The sequence below is a fragment of the Hipposideros armiger genome, unplaced genomic scaffold, assembly GCF_001890085.2.
Source record: "Hipposideros armiger isolate ML-2016 unplaced genomic scaffold, ASM189008v1 scaffold_12, whole genome shotgun sequence".
NCBI classification, from domain to species: Eukaryota; Metazoa; Chordata; class Mammalia; order Chiroptera; family Hipposideridae; genus Hipposideros; species Hipposideros armiger.
Genome location: NW_017731362.1, coordinates 6,162,924 through 6,179,935, shown reverse-complemented (window position 1 = coordinate 6,179,935; position 17,012 = coordinate 6,162,924). Strand labels below are relative to the sequence as shown.

At 37.5% G+C, this 17,012-nt stretch overlaps 1 protein-coding gene across 1 annotated transcript in view; it reads right to left on the bottom strand.

Annotated features, from left to right (window-relative positions):
* The window catches only part of UNC13C (unc-13 homolog C), a 565,880-nt gene that overhangs the window by 214,940 nt on the left and 333,928 nt on the right, over positions 1 to 17,012 (bottom strand). The window lies entirely within an intron of this gene.

Below are 17,012 nucleotides of genomic sequence, written 5' to 3'. Positions count from 1 at the left end.
TTTGATGAGTTTAGACATATGCATACATCCATGATGCCATCACCAAAACAAATAGACCTATCCATCACCCCCAAAAGTTTCCTTCTGTCCCTTTGCTTTTCTGCTGCACCCCCTCCTTCATGGTAAAAACACTTCACATGAGATGTACCCATTAACAAATTTTTAAATGCACAATACCATATTGTTAACTATAAGCAGTATGTTGTACAGCAGATATAAAGAACTTAATCATCTTGTATAACTGTAACTTCATACCCATTAAACATATGGGTATAGTTTTCAAAGGCTAAAATACATTGTAGCAGAAACTGGATAACTGTTTACCAAATATGTTTTCCCTTTTCCTTGAGTACACAGCTAGAGGGTTAAATATGGCTGCAAATTCTTTGATAATCCTTCCATTAAAAGCTATGTCTATATTTCCTTCTCCTGACTATGGGTGACTTTGACCAATACAATACGGCAGAAGTAATCTACGTCTCTTTCCTGGCTGAGGTTATACAAAGCTGGTAACTCCTAATTCTTGTCTCTTGTACCATCTACCCTTAAAATCCAGCCACTAAACTGTGAGGATGCCCAAGTAGCCCTGTAGAGAGGTCCATGTGGAGAAAAACTGACAGATCTGGCGCAGCTCTCACCAACAAGTCTTCTGATTTCACTAACAATCTCCTCGAAGCCCTTCTAGCTTCGGCCTTCTACCACTCAATCCAAATCAGTGCCACGTGTTTATCACACAGCAATAGATAACCAGAGCTACTGTATTCCCTAACCTCCTTTGCAGTTAGTTGTGGAAATATGACTAAGTTCTAGCCCACAGAAGGTGAGCAGAAGTGCCATAGCCTATAAACCTTCCATATACAATCCTCCACGTTCTCTTTCTTTCTTGCAGTTTGCTCCACAAAACCACAGCCACTTCAGCACTACACATAAGATGGTAGAATCACAAGACAGAAGGAACTGCTTGGAGGAGTAAATGGTTGCTTGTGATGGTAGTGCCACATCCCTTTACTCACCTGATTTCAATGCATCTATGGTGAACAATCACATACATGTTGCCAGGGTCCCACATTATGCGCCTGCTGCAACCTGCTTTGCTGCCTGGGGCTGTTTATAAAGAAAAAGATGGACATTTTGTCCACTCTGGTTGTGGCCCAGAAGTGAGGAGTCAGCAGCTCAGCCTCCCTGATTTAGTTTCCTAGGGCTTCCCTAACAAATGACTACAGACGTAGTGGCTTAAAACAACAGAAATTGATTCTTTCACAGTTCTAGAGCTGAGAAGTCCCAAATCAAGGTGTTGGCTGTGTTGATTCTTTCTGGAGGCTCTGAGGGAGAATTTCTGCCAGGCCTCTCTCCTAGCATCCGATGACTGGGGGCAGCCTTTGATGTCCTTTGGTTTCGTATGCATAAGTCCACTCTCTGCCTCCATCATCACATGGCCTCCTCTCTCTGGGCATCTGCATGTCTTCTCTGTTATAAGAACACCTGTCACTGGATGTAGGGCCTACGTTCATCTCTAGATACTTACCTTAATTACATCTGCAAAAGTCCTTATTCCATATAAAGTCGCATTCTGAGGTTCTGGGTGGTCATACATTTTGCAGAGATACCATTCAACCTGCTACTCCCCATCCTCCACTGGGACAGTTCAGAGATATGTTCTATGTGATTTCCCAGCAGGCTCTGAAGGGAACAGAGCTTCAGTTGACCCAAGAGATAACCAACTAACTCATCACAGCACCCTGTATTACATTTCTGTCTTCCTTATCTCATTCTCCCTATATACTCAACCATTTTTCCTGGGATCATGTCTTGTTTAAACTACCAAGTTTCTCTTTTAAGGCTCTGCTTTCACAGAACCCAAACTATGACAGGAAGAGCCACTTGAGTATCAGGAACATCCATTTTTTTACAGACTTTACATGAGTGAGAATAAAACTTATTTCTGATATTGGAGTTAAGTTTATTTGTTATAGCAGCTGATTTGATCTGTAATAATATATACCTATTGCTCTTCATAAAATTTAAACTCTCCATAGGCTTTTTCTGTGTTTTAGGTATCATCTACATTTTCTTTTTGTTTCTGGTCTTCTCAATACCTTTTCTCTCTTCAAAGGAATCTTGAGACGCTGTAAAAAACCCTTAAATGTTCTCTTCTTTTTATAAGATTTTATTGGGGAATTAGGGAAGGGGAACAGCCAAGTTGTTGTCCATTAGTCTTAGTTGTGGAAGGCATAGCTTGCTCAGCTCCCAAGTCCAGTCGCCATCTGGTTCCCTTTGGCAGCTAGTGGCTGCTCAGCTCAAGGTGCCGAGTTCAGTCTTAGTTGCGGGCGGGCATATGTGGGAGTCAAACCGGCAACCTTGTTGTTAGGAGCATGTGCTCTCACCAGCTGAGCCATCCTGCCACCTGTTGGCAGCTCAGCAGCAGCTCAGCTCGGGTGCAGCTCACTGGCTCATGTGGGAATCGAACTGGCAACCTGTTGCTCAGAGCTTGAGCTCTTAACCAATTGAGCCACTCGGCCAGCCCAAATGTTCTCTTCTTAAGCTTAGTCATTTTAATATATTTTAGGAAAGTTATTTTAGACAATTTATCCATGAAATTGACATAAATAATTTCTCTCCAATACTTAAGTTCCTACAGGTGGCACACTCATCCATGGAAAGGAAATATAATCTCTTTGAAAGAAAACAGTTAATACTGGATACTACACTGTGGCAATTTGAAGTATGCTCAGTTTCTGTTTTCAGGGGATTGAGAATTCTCTTAAAGATAGAAATAATCAAGTCTCTCACTCTGCGGTGGTGCTCTGCTCAGATTCCCTCTTTGGGGCCTGGCACCAACCCCCTCGCTGCTGTTACTATTGGCTACTGAAGGCTTATAGTCGTGCTTGTCACTGGCAATTGCCTTAGACGCAGGGATCTGATTCACCCAAGGTTACTCCCTCTTCCAGGAGGCAGTGCAATGATGGCTAGTGCCGTGATATGAAAGCTCAGCTGCTTTGCCTCAGTTGGGGATAGCTTTCAAGGGCCATCCCAGCTCTGGACCTTCCTGGAGGATTGACTGAGGTCTCAGATATGGGCATACTGCACGTTAGTTTCTCCCTCTGTCTGATCAAGCCTTTCCCACTTCCTTACAGGTTTCTCTCTCTAGAGCTGTGCAGTTCAATATAGTAGTAGCCCACTAGCTACATGTGGACATTTAAATTTATATGTAAATTAATTCAAGTACTCAGCACTCATATGTGACTACGACTACTATATTAGGCACTGTAGACATACAAATGAATTCACCATTCCATAAAGTTCTGCTGGACAGCACTGCTTTAGAGCACTCTTAGATGGAGCTTTTAGATGCAATTCACTTCAGAATCTGTTTTTAAGGAACCCATGCTAAAAGAAACTGTTATACAAAGCAGTACATATGAGCCCAAAACACATAACGCTGAGCAAAATGATCATGGCACCAAAGAATATATTCAGTAGGATTCCATGTATGTCAATTTAAAAACAAGTAGAATTAGATACTAACTGATTTACAGAAATATTTATACGTGGTAAAGTATAATGAAAAGCAAAGGGATCATTAATTCGAGCTTCATGAAAGTGGCTATTTCTGGGGAAGCAGATCCTATGAGGGTAATCTCTTTCTAGATCTGGGTTACAAGTACGCTTAGGGGTTCATTTTTTATTTAAAAAAAACATAAATGTTCACTATTTTTTACTTAGGATGTTTTTCAAAATAACAATAATTTAAAAAATAATCTGGGCTCTTTTTTATTATTAGTAGAGAATTAGTAAAGAATTAGTAGAGAATAAATAAGATGGAACCCACTAATGTGGCATATTACTATTATTAAGGAGTCTTTTATTGTAAACAAAGCTATAGTAAAGTCACAGACAAATCCTGAGAATCCAAAAATTACACATGGAAATAAGATTAAAGATATCAAACAGAATTGTAAGGCCTATAAGTTCATTACACCACATTAAAACTTTCTATAATGTCTTATCCACAATAAACTAGTAGGCTAAGAATTGCTGATAATCCTCAGACCAGTCAAAGTTTTGAAATGAGTTGGGTGTTTATTCAACTTGGGAACTTAACACGGTGCCATGTTGATGGCCAGAATGGGAGTACTGCATGTGTCAAACTGGACCCAAGAGCTTCTATTCTGTACATTTCCTTCAAATGCTTGATAATTTCCCCAAATAGAAAAGTTAATGATTAGTGAAATTTCTTATTTTAATATCGATATTTTAATTTTTAAGCTTATGTCAGTCGATGCTGTTTTGAATTTTAGATTTCTTATACCTATGAAAAATTTAGATGCTGATACCTTATCCAGCTAACAAGGTAAAAGACTCTTAATAGAGGCTAGAAGCCAGCAAGCTGTAAATAGTCTAAATTGAAATCGATTAATAAAAATATGACAAGACAGAATGATCAACTGGAAAACACCAAATTCCTGTTTTGTCAAAAGTAGACTGAAAGTCAAGATATAGGCAGGGGAAATTTGAAAATGAGCACTGTGGAGGAGAATAAGGCACCTGTAGATATTGTCATAACATATAACTGGCAGGTTGCTCAGAGAGAGTTTAAGAGTTGAAAGGAGTCTTAAAAGGTTTCAAGTCCTATTTTCCTCTAGGCTTAATGATAAGTAAGCAAACTTCATCTGTATGCCTAAATGTCTACATTTTATTATGTGGAGTTTTATGTAGTGAACTAAATTGTTTGAGGATGATTCAAGGTTCCAAAATTTATGTCAGACTTTGCAAATATAGACAGTCACTAGGGCCTGGCTTTTCTAAAATTGACTGTTTCTCAGTGTTTAACAGTCATGTGACATGTGGTCAGTAAACAGATGGGATCAGTTCACTTCTATCACTTACTGAATAGATATAATAAGCATTGTACTGGTTTTGTGTTGTTTTGTTTTGTTGTTTTAATATGTGTGTAGAGAGAGATGTGAGTAGTTAACGAGGCACTAAGCAAACACTAAGTGTAACAGAAATGCCAAATGTTACCTCACCATCCATCATTGCTAATGGCACAGCAAAACTCAACAACGACATTAGGTACAACTAATGCGCTCATAAGAAACAAAAGTTGCCTATTATTTCTTATAACCCTGGAAAATACAAGGAGAGAATGTAGCCAACACTAACGGAGACTCTCTGAAAAACAGAGACTCCAATATAACTAACTCTCATTTTTCTTAAAAATAGTAGAAAAGGTTAAGACAGATAACTAGAAGCGCACAGACAGGTCCTCGCCTTTTGTTTTCTTTATCTCCTCTTTTAGGCATGTGAATTGACTAATGTGAGTGCCACTTTTCATTGTTTATTCACCCATTAGTGAAATAAAAAATCAGAAAAATTGTCATAAACAAAAAAATAGAAAAGGGGAATCTAAGGATTTTTCAAACTAGGTAGTTCATCTGCAAATAATCAAAAGGAAGCTGTGTTTTCTTTCTACCTTATCTTTAATTTTACAGATGATAGCACCCATCTCGAATTTCCTTCTGGATTTATCCATTCATTGGGTAAACATAAAATTTGTGGTGCATTTTAAAAAATTGCTTGGCTCCTTATTAATGCCTGAACCATTACTTACGAGTTTAGTATTGCACAGGGAACAGTCATTTAATAGTCAATTACCAATTTAGTTGTAAATGTGACTGTTATGCTGGATTGCAACAAGCAAGTAAAGAAAAGGGCTTCAGCAAAGGCCGTATTTTATTGAGGGAGGAAAATCTCCAAATTTACCTTACTCCAAATAATTTTAGTTCAAAACTACCAACATTAAAATAACAATGTAATACCCTACCATTCAACTGGTAGGCACTAGCATTCAACTTTTCTCTGGCTAACAATCCTTTAATACACCTAATCTGTTTCTGCAATTTACTTCCAGATATAAAAACACAAAAATGTTCAATTTCTCAATTGTGGTGACTAGATAGGATTTATTATTTTTTCTTTATCTGTAGCTCTGGGAGGTCCTTATAAGGTGTATTTGAACAAATCACTCCTTCATAGAGGAGATGATTCTAATGATCCTTCCTTTATTAACAAACTATAGTGAAATGAATCTATAGTCATTTAACACAGCAATGCTTTACTGATCCATTCATTCTCTGAATTTTATGAAATAGACTCCTCAGCCTTAATAAGATTGAAAGGAAAATACCAAAAACCACTACTTAAAGTGCCTACTCTGTTTCAGTTACTAAAACAGAAATTTTGCAATCATGATAGACTTATGACAATTGCTTATTTAATTACTGACCTAGATCTATTCTGTGTAGCAAAAAGCCAAATATCCCTTGCTGAATGAATTATCTGAATTTAGTGGAAATATTAGGCATGAAGAAGGCACTCAGTCAGCAGTTCTTAAAAAAATAAACATTAAATTTGGTGTTAGTATCACCATATTCAGGGGCAGGGAGAGGAACTGAAACTTAGAAAAGATAAATACTAACTGATTAGGTCATGCTGCTTCTCCAGTGTTTGAACCCAATTTTGTCAGAAATAAATGTACAAAGTACCAAGAGTCACTTCACAGAGATGTTATTAATTTGATTGTAGAAAGGTCTGATACTTAAAATACAAAAGAAAAGGGATGGGGTAAAAGAAAACATGTCTTGATTCCCACAATAGCAGAAAGGACATTTCTTAGATCTGTGAACAAACTATTTTATAGATAACATTGTTTTGAATAGTCAGTAAGGGTGCCCCAGTGCCGTCTGCAGCTTATCAGGGGTCCAACAATATAAGGCAAAGTGTCAGCGGTGAGAAAATCTTGTTAATAGTCACTGAAACACAGGGCTAGGCCTAGGGTAAGGCAAGTGAGATGCACTGACTGTAAAATTTAAGGGACAACCCTACAGTTGCATAATTCAGGGAGTCATATCCTAGCAAAACTTGGTCCTCGCCCAGCTGTCATGCTGTAGCACAGTGTGAATTTCAACAGTTGCTTTGAGTTCCAGAACTGTGTTTTCCAATGTGGCAGCCACTTGCCAAATGTGGCTAGTTACATTTACATAAAATTTAAATAAATGTAAAATTTGATTTCTTAATTGCTGTAGCCATAATAGCTACAATTTGTCGAATCATTTGCATTCTCCCTCTAGAAAATTGTAAGTATTTATTTTGAATTCATTGATTCTATCGGTATTTCTTGGGCAGATACCATGTGCCAGGCTCTGTATGTAGGCAGCAGAGGAAGAGGAAAGGGATTCTCAGATACAAATCTGATCCAAATCAGATACAAATCTTCACTCTAAAAGGGCTTGTGATGTAATAGGTGAGCTAAGAGTTGCAAAAGATAACAATAATAAAAAGTGCAACAAATTTTCAAATGGGAGTTTAGAGTGAAAAGACCTTTACTATTCAATCAATCAAAAAATCTTTATTTGAAAAAAACGTGGCATTTAAATTAAGCCTTTAGGAATAGGTAGGGCTGGGAAATGTGAATATAGTAGCAAGAGAGCTATAGAACAAAAGGCAAGACCACAGGGACATGTGAGCCATATAGAGGAGGAATTGTTTGGTTTACTTGGGAAATTAGATGTGTAGGAGTTGGCATACTTTCTTATGTTTTGTTGGTACCTTCTGTTCTAATAACGTCTAAGAAAAGGTTTTTAATACAAACAGGCTTTTAACATAAATATATTTAAATAAATAAGTAATTTTCATGTTATTAACAGTTGATCTTATGCATAATTAAATTTCATGAATGGGAAGGTCACTTAGCTCCTGAGGTTCGATGACACACAGCCAGTTTTCCCATGAGAAGATAACAATGTTAGATCCCAATAATTCCTGATCTAACTGGGTTTTGGGACCAGTGCCTTGCTCTGTTTTACGGTGACATTAGTGCCTTGTGGCCCTTACATGACTGCGTGTATCATATGCATGTAATCAAGGGCTGTCCAAATGTGCTTTACAGACAGGTTAGCCATTTTTTAGAAAAATGAAGAACAAGATTTTCTATGGATTTTCTGTAAAATGTCTGTAAGAGCTCAGGCACACTGTCACAATAAAACACCATCTGTTTTAAGGTGATGTTTAATAGAAATCTTACTGAAAGTTTTCTTCTCATCAATATCAGACTTTGTTTCTTCCAGCAAACTGGAATTACAATTACTGCCAGTATCCTGGGTCAAAGAGTCAATTGTTTTCAAAACGATTAACAGATCAGATCTATAATGTTAGCGTGTAAACCTTATACAACCAAGGTATCGAAAACGACCAAAAACTACAGGTACCAGTATGGATGTGTCTGTGTGTCTGTGTAGCACGCGAGTAAAATATAGAAACATGTTTTTAGACAAGAATGCCTTTTATAAAGTGGATCTAACTTTGGGCTGGAAAATGAATCTCTGGCAAAATACAAAGCAGGATAAAAACCCACATTTGTAAAGCCGTAAGGAAAATCTGGAAAGGCTAAACATAAGTACCCTAAGCTGCCAGCTTCTTTACAACATTTTGCCATGTTATGGAATAAAATCTGTTGCACAGCAGATGGAAAATGCATCAACAAAATTATGTCTAGATGAAACATCAGTAATTAATTCTGGATAATAGAATAATCTACGACAAAAAGATGCTTTTAAAATAAAAACAAAGTCTTTGTATCTGGGGGAGAGGTGATTGATTTTAAAGGGAGCCATTAATAAAAATAGAAAATAAAATAACCCACATAAGCAATGTCCCCAATTGCTTTTCTCCTATGGAACAATTAAACCAATTTTTCTGTACCAATTTTACTTAAAGTGCTGCAAACGTTAGAAAAGTTAACTGATTTCTAAATATCTTTAAAATGTGGAGGTGAAACTGATATAGTTTTTTATTTCCTTATAAAAGCCTATGATATTTTGACAACTAAATAAGATGGGCAGTCCAAGTACTGAGCCTGCAGGGAGACAGAGGATCACCGAAGAAGTTCTAAAGTGTGTTTCTACAATGTTCACAAAGATGAGGCAGCTGCTGGGGTCAAGTGATGGGGACACAGTGCAGGCACGGAGCCTAGGAAGTCTGTCCCATGAGAACTGACCAGGCTCTTCTATTATAAAGCCTAAGTGTCGTAGGACACAGAGCTAACTCATGTAAAATTATAAATCCCCTTGGACTTTTATGCTATCCCAAATTCCTAGGTAATACAAAGGGTATCTTCCAAATATAAGAAATAAATTTGGGCAAATAAAAAGAAAGACTTCCAGCGGACATGGTGAGCTTAGCCTTTGAAGGTCACCTGGCCAGAAGAGAAAGGATGGAGAGGCAAGAATCCCAGGGATGTCACTGCAGCCAGTGAAATGAAGACCAGAGTGGAGACAGAAAGGATGGAAAGAATCATTACAGCTGCCCAGGGCTGTGGCTGCGTCTGCAGCTCTGCAGATCTGACAGGGACTTGTTTAACTCTAAGGATGGAGTCTCCTCTGCTGGGCAGAGGAAACGCTGTCACATTTAGAAGGTCAGTGGGGCTGCCCCATCTCAGTGGCTTGATTCTTTGCAATTCAGTGAGAACTACTGTTCCAGACACAGTGCTAGAGTCCGCATCAACATACGGAAACGCAGTAACCTGCCAGGGGTTACGGCCCAGGTGGATTGTTCTTACGTCCAGACAGAAGTCCTTCTAGCACGCGACAGTGGGACTCATTCATGGTTTTCTAGTTCACACAACTATTGATCAGTGGGAATCAATCACTAGATACGTCTTACCAGCACTTTCTAGACACAAATTACACTGAATAAGATTCATGAAGTCATTTAATGAGGAACACAACGAGTAGAATCAGCGCCGTATTCCACTTCTAGTGCTCTGAGGTGAGCCCTGGATATGGTACTTCTATTAATATGTCCCATAAAGGTTTTAGACTTTTTATTTAGATTCATATGAGTTTGCTCCCATAAAAAATGACTAAACTAAATTCCTACTGTCCCTCACTAAATGTACAAACTGTCATCAGCTCAATCAAATTACAAAAGCATCTGCCACTCAAAACACGAGAGGAATTGCATTTAAAGATGAACAAAATGGCATTAAGCCCCAGTAGGCTCCCTACCTTTAAGAAAAGTAAATATTGAATTGGGGTCCTGCTCAAATACCTAGAACTCAGTCAGGGATTTCATGGAAGCTGACACGTTTCACTCTCATAGCAGCTCTGGGTATAAATAACTTACAAATAAAATATGATTTTTACCTCCCAAACTGAACTGTTTTCATGCCATTTAATTTTTCTCTTTTCATTTCAGGCCACTTTTCTGCCTAATGCTTGGCTAGCCACCTAATTCACTTGGGTCCAGAAACATCACATAATAGAAAACATGTCATGGTTTGTAATCTTTAACTATCATGATACATGTATTTATTTTTCTTTCATGGATCCTATTTCATTTTCTTTCATATGGCATTAGTTAAGCAAAAAAGCTCATTTTTCTCCCTTTTGTGTTCTCCAGTGATATGTACAGATCAAGCTAGAGTTTCTAATCAGCATTAGATAACCAGAGTATCTCTTACTGAGTTGACATAACTTCAGCCAAAATGAAGAAAACATGCATTTTTAATTTGCTTTTACATAAATGTATGATTCTTGTACTTTCAAATAGACTAAAAATAGCTTATGATTTCCTCTTGCTTTCTACAAGTATAGTTGCCCAGAATTCCCAAGTGGAAAGCCATTATTTAAAAGATAAGACTTTACTCTTTCTGTATGCATTATTCTTAGTTAACATACTGAAGACCTAGGGTGAATTTTTGTAAATAAATTATTTTGGCAAGAGCAAGTCAGGTTCCATTACAAACTAGAACTCAGCCAGGTTACCCAAATAGCCTTTAGCTGCTCCTGCTCGCAGCCTCACCTCTGCAATTCTCTGCTGCAGCCAGGCCCATCATTACAAGACACAAATCCGATCATGCCATACTCTTACTTAGAATTCTTACTGGCTTTACGTTTCCTTCCGAACAAATTTAAACTCCTTAACTTAGCTTACAAAACATCTGCTCTCCTCTTCAGCCTTTTCTATCATGAGTAAAAGTAAACTACTTGGAGTCCCTACTACTTTCACCATTGTTAATATCAAATAATTTGTGACACCCCTCGCCCTTGACAAAGCCCCATGATCTGTCTGCCACAGTGGGTGGTTGGTCCCAGTTGCTCCAGCTTTCAGTTCTGAGAGGGATCAAACCCTCATATCCCTCTGAAACTTTGCATACGTGGCACCCTCCTTCATTTGTAATATTCTCTTTTGCCTTTTGTCCCTCATCCTGCCCCATCCTTCTGTTTCCTATACATTTTCTGTGCTTAGCTTTTACTGATCCTTGATACATCCTCTTAGAAGTCCCTTCTTCCGGAAAGCATTCCTTTTCCACCAACCCACGGGGCATTACTTGAGCCTCCTATGTGCTCAGCGAACACCCCATCTTTTCTCTCTCAGAGCCCTTTCCACTGTATTGTAATTATCCTCATCTGCAATTGCCTTTACTTGTCTGAGTTATGCAGTAGATCAGTGATTTTCAAACATGAGTATGAATCAGAATCACCCGCAGGGCTTGTTAATACACAGATACCTGGATGCCACCCTCCAAGTTTCTGATTCAGTAGCTCCTGGGGGGTGGGGGGAGCCTCAGGTGTGCATTTCTAGTTAAGTTTTCAGGTGATGCTGAAGCTATAGGTCCATGACTGTACTGTGTGAACCCTGCGATAGAAAACAAACTTTGAAAGTAGTAAGGCTTTGAGTTATTCACTTCGCCATACCTAGCATCTAGCCTAATGCCTTATATGCAAGGGAAATCCACAAGTACTCATTGCATGGATGGGCAAATTTGGGGGGCTGGACATAACCCTAGACATAGAGATAATGATGAAGTACACAAAAAAATGTATCCTTGGTGACTCCCTAACTCGGTAATTACTGTATTTCTGAATATTTCAGCATCTACCGCTACCTCCACTTGGTTTGCACATGATCAAATTTTGAACATTTAAATTGATTACAAAAATAATCTAGATTGCATACTGATTAAGAATCACCTCAATTCTCTCTTTTTTTGTGAAACTAAAGAGTCTGTGGGCAACACCAAGAATTAGCATAGTCAGGCCTACATGGCTTTCGATAATAACTGAAGTAAGATTAACATCATTTAAAAAACAAAAAAAAGAAAAATGTGTTTTGTAAGAAAATGGTATTCCAAGAAGAAGGGGAATTTATATATCAACCACAGGCTAGTTTCCTAAAAGGATGAAAGAATTCATGTATCTGCTTCTATTTCCCTCACCTGTTTTCTCAGTGATTATCTCCCCAAGTCAATTTCTCCTCAGAAATTTACACATGCAAGTTTATCTATTTTTATGATAACTGTTGAGGTTTGAAATATTTTTTAAATATAGGAGCTTGATAAAACCTCTTAATTTCTGCTTCATCTTTTTAAACATTTATTAGTGTATAAAATGCTATGTGGAAATATGTAGTACTAAAAGTTAGCCCCCCCCCCCCCCCCCCCCCCGTTTTTATTAGGACTTCAGGTAATGAGGATAGGCTGGGAGAAAAAAACACGTTATTCCTAAAGCTGAGCTTGACAACTATTTTCAAATTTAATATTTCATGAAAACAACTTACAGAAAGACTTATCACATACTCTAAGTGTCTTTTTATAGTTCTCCAGGCTGTATTTTAGAAAGCAAAGGAAAGTGAAGCAAAAATGTTACTGGTTAATTTGATTCTGTACTATAATTCATGGTTAACTTTAATTTCTAAAGTTGTAGTACATATTACTTTAAGACAGCATTTCCATCACAACTTACATCAAAATAATTATTTTTAGTGAATAAGTATGAATATTGATTTGTTCTGGGGCGTCAGCCTGACGGGCACGCTTCAGGACTGTCATACATCTAGAGGCCTATGATGCTGCTCTCAGGGAACACAGGCCAGAGGACACCATCCCTGGCTCTCCTACCTCAATCCAGCGCACCAGAATCTCCTGGAAAGGAGCTTATCCACTTCTATGGAGCCCCGATTTTTGCCACTGTCACCCAGAGGACACCTCCAGATCACCGTGTCTGGAGGCCAGCAGGGTTTACAATTGCAGTTCCACAGGACTGTGTATATTTCAAAGCTGCTGCCTGAGGGCCTGGCTACCTATTAGCCTGAATCTAGGTGCTGACAGATTCCAACCTTCGGGACACTGACAGGTCTTGTCATACCCTTAAATACTGAGAGCCATTAAAAATAAAATAGGCTCCTTGGACAATCACAAAGGTTTGAGAGACAAGCACTCTATAGGTTCAAGAGACAACTTAGCTATAATAGCAAAGTTGAATGATAAGCTTGATCTTCTACATGAGCACCCTCCTTCAAAACACTTGATCTGAATAGACATTTCTCCAAAGAAGAAATACAGATGGCCAATGGGTACATAACAAGCTGCTAAATAGCACTAATCATCATGGAAATGCAAATCAAAACCACAATGACATATTACCTCACACTTGTCAGAATGGCTATCATCAAAAAGACAAGAAATAATAAGTCATGGCGTGCAAAGAGAAATAAGGAAACCCTTGTGCAATGCTGGCGGGAGTATAAATTGCTGCAGTCACTACACAAAACAGTATGGAGGTTTCTCAAAAAATTAAAAATAGAATTACCATGATTCAATAATTCAAATTCTCAGTATTTCTCTGAATAAAAAGAAAACACTAAGTCAAAAGATATATGCACCCCTATGTTCATTGCAGCATTATTTACAACAGTCAAGATATGGAAGCAACCTTAATGCCCACAAACAGATGATTGGATAAAGAAATTGTCATACATATATACAATGGAATATTACTCAGCCATAAAAAAGGATAAAATCTTATCATTTGTGACCACCCGGGTGGACCTAGAGGGTATTGTGCTAAGTGAAATAAGTAAGACAGTGAAAGACAAATACGATATGATTTTATTTATAGGTGGAATCTAAAACACACAAAAAAAGAGTGAATCAAACAGAAACAAACTCATAGATCCAGAGAACAAACTGACGGTTGCTAGATGGGAGGGGTGTTGGGGAGGGAGGTTAAAAAGGTGAAATGCATAAAGAAGTACAAATTGCCAGTTATCAAAATAGTCATAGGATTTAATGTACAGAATAGGGAATATAATCAATAATATTGTAATAACTATGTACAGTGCCAGAGGGGTACTTAGACTTATCAGGGTGATCATTTTGTAAAGTACATAAATGTCTAATCACTATGATGTGCACCTAAAACTAATAGTACATTGTAGGTCAACTATAACTGAAAAATGACTTTTAAAAAAGATGTTTTTGTAAAAGTTCCATTAATAAGCAAGTATTTCTTTATTTCTGCTACTGTATGTGAGGCACACTGTTATGTGCTGTAAATTCAGTAATAGTAAGTAAGACAGATAGAATTTCTGTTCTCATTAAACTCGATGTTTACTGTGTGATTCAGACAAGTAACAGGGCATTTTAACATACATGAAAAACTACAGGGTACTTTTGACCACATGCTACAAGATGCCAAGTTTATATTATTTCTAGGAGAAATGGAAAAGTAGAGGAAAGGAGGCATCCTCCTGTTCTTTAAGAACACAGACTGGAAGCTGCACATGTCCCTTTTTCGGTATTCACTGCACTATTGTTTGTAGAAATGAAGGATTGGAGTTAATATGCAAATTATGGTGTAATAATGTGATAGGCAGCAGTAAAAAAATATCAATAAATTGTCCCAGGTATATTAGCATAGTGTCTCAAAAGTAATGTTGAGCTTTAAAAATTGTAGACCCACCAAATAATAACGTTTAGGTAGTCTGGTTCTGGAGTTAGGACATGTAACCATACCACTGTACTACCTGTGTATAAAATGTAGTATATGAGCAATTAGTGGAGATACAGAAAATACCACAAATGGATAATAAACATTTATAATAAATGTATACAAGGATGAACCAGAGAGCTAATATCGAATTCATAATAGAGATTGCCTCAGAGGTAAGAAGAGGTAGGTGAATTTGATTTGGGAGGGAAACAAAAAGAATCTAAGAATATATATGTGATTTTCCACAAATGGATGGATGGATGGATGGATGGATGGATGGATGGATGGACAGACAAATATTCGACATTATTATATGACAGGCACTAGTGTAGCCTCTGAGGACACCTCAGGGAACAAATGATAGTTTCTTTAAAATCATAAACAAACACCTAGACTTGAAAATGTTTTTGCTTATCCTGTCCTAGAAGAACATCTATATGAAAAGAAAATCTATAATCTTGAAAATGCTTAAGGAACATGGAAAACAACCCCAAGAGAAATTAGTTGGTTGTTCTTAAAAGTGATTATTACCAAGTTAGAACACATCTATTTTATTAAGTCTACATAAAGAGACCTCTATTTGTGAGATAGGCAGGAAAGACTTTTTAAAACTCCAAAGCATCAATTTTAAATAGAAGAACTGAATAATTTAATTATGTTAAAATTGAGAATTTCTTATAAATGTTCACCATGGCAAAGATAAAGAAAAATGACGGATTGTGAAAAATCTCTGTCATGTAAGTTAACAAAGGACCAAGAAACACCAGAATATTAAACAGAAAAATATAGAAATTCCACTTTTAAAAAATAGGCATAAGATAATAACAGGCAATTCATAAAAATGGTTACTCAAAAACCTAGTAAGTTTATGAGAAGATTCTTAAACTCATTATTACTTAAAGAAATATAATTACAACAACATTGGGCTAGTTTATCATTTGATCTCTCAGGTGTCTTTATGCAAGAGATCAGTCATGCATGTCCACATTGCTACATTTGAATTCTTAGTTTTGCTAAACTGAAGGACAAACATGGAGCTTGGTGATTCAAGCCAGGTAAATGCTGCTCCATGAGTATGTAGCCAGCCTACAAAACCACATTTCTAGCTTGTTCTTCTAACTTCTGACTTTCCTGTCAAATCTATTTTCCATTTTTATTCCCAGCACTATTTTTATATAGCTCTTTGAAACCCCTCTGGAGAGAGAAAAGTATGCTTCCACATTTAAATAATCAGAATTGTAATGTGTGTAACAACCCTGAAATTCTTATTTTTGGTTTGAGGCAGGAACTCATCTAGAGAAAACACAGATAAAATAGAAGTAGCATAAATATTAAAAATATATATATATGTCCTGAGGAAGAAAATGAGACATGAAGAGGCTAAGTAGCTCATCCAAGGCCACAAAGCTAATCAGCAGTACAGCTGGAATTTGAGCTCAAGGGTTTTGATCAGAGATCATGGTCTTGACCACAGGCTTGGAAGTGGAGTTTTGCTGCTTTTATAAAATTTTTTTTTATTAATTACTTTATCAACCTTACTCTCTGTCAGGCACAGTTTTGAATACTGGGGCCACAGAGATGATACTCACTTCCCCTAGTGGGGAGAAGTGCCAAACTGATATTTCACTATGTGCCTAATGAATTCAGCATGATAAGTGCACTGGTGGTGACATATCAGGGTATTATGAGCACTGAGAGCAGGAAGACCTAATTCAGCTCGGAGAGGTCCCAAAGGCTTTCTGAAGAAAAGGTCAGATGAGCTAGAGTTAGCCATGAGGGGTTTGGGGAGGCAGAGCAACTTTCAGCAGCTAAAGACAATGTCGACAAAGGCACCCTGAAGTTCAATGTGCTGACTAAGAGAACGTCAGGTGGAAACGGGGCTGAAATAAGAAAAGATAGTCAGAGCTCAGATCTTGGAGGGCTTTTGGATACTGGCAAAGAGTTTGGACTTAATCCCATGAATGAATGGAGATTATAGAGTTATTGATAAGACAGTCATATAAACGGGTATATTTTAAATAGTCAGGGTGGCAGGCTGGAAATGGATTTAAAAATCTATTAGTCAAAATAAGGCAAATTGTGCTGTGGTAACAAATAAATCTCCAAATCTCAGTGAGTTAATGTAATAATAGATTATTTGTTAAGCACCCAAGGTCTGGAAATGGCCGGATAGCCCTCCTT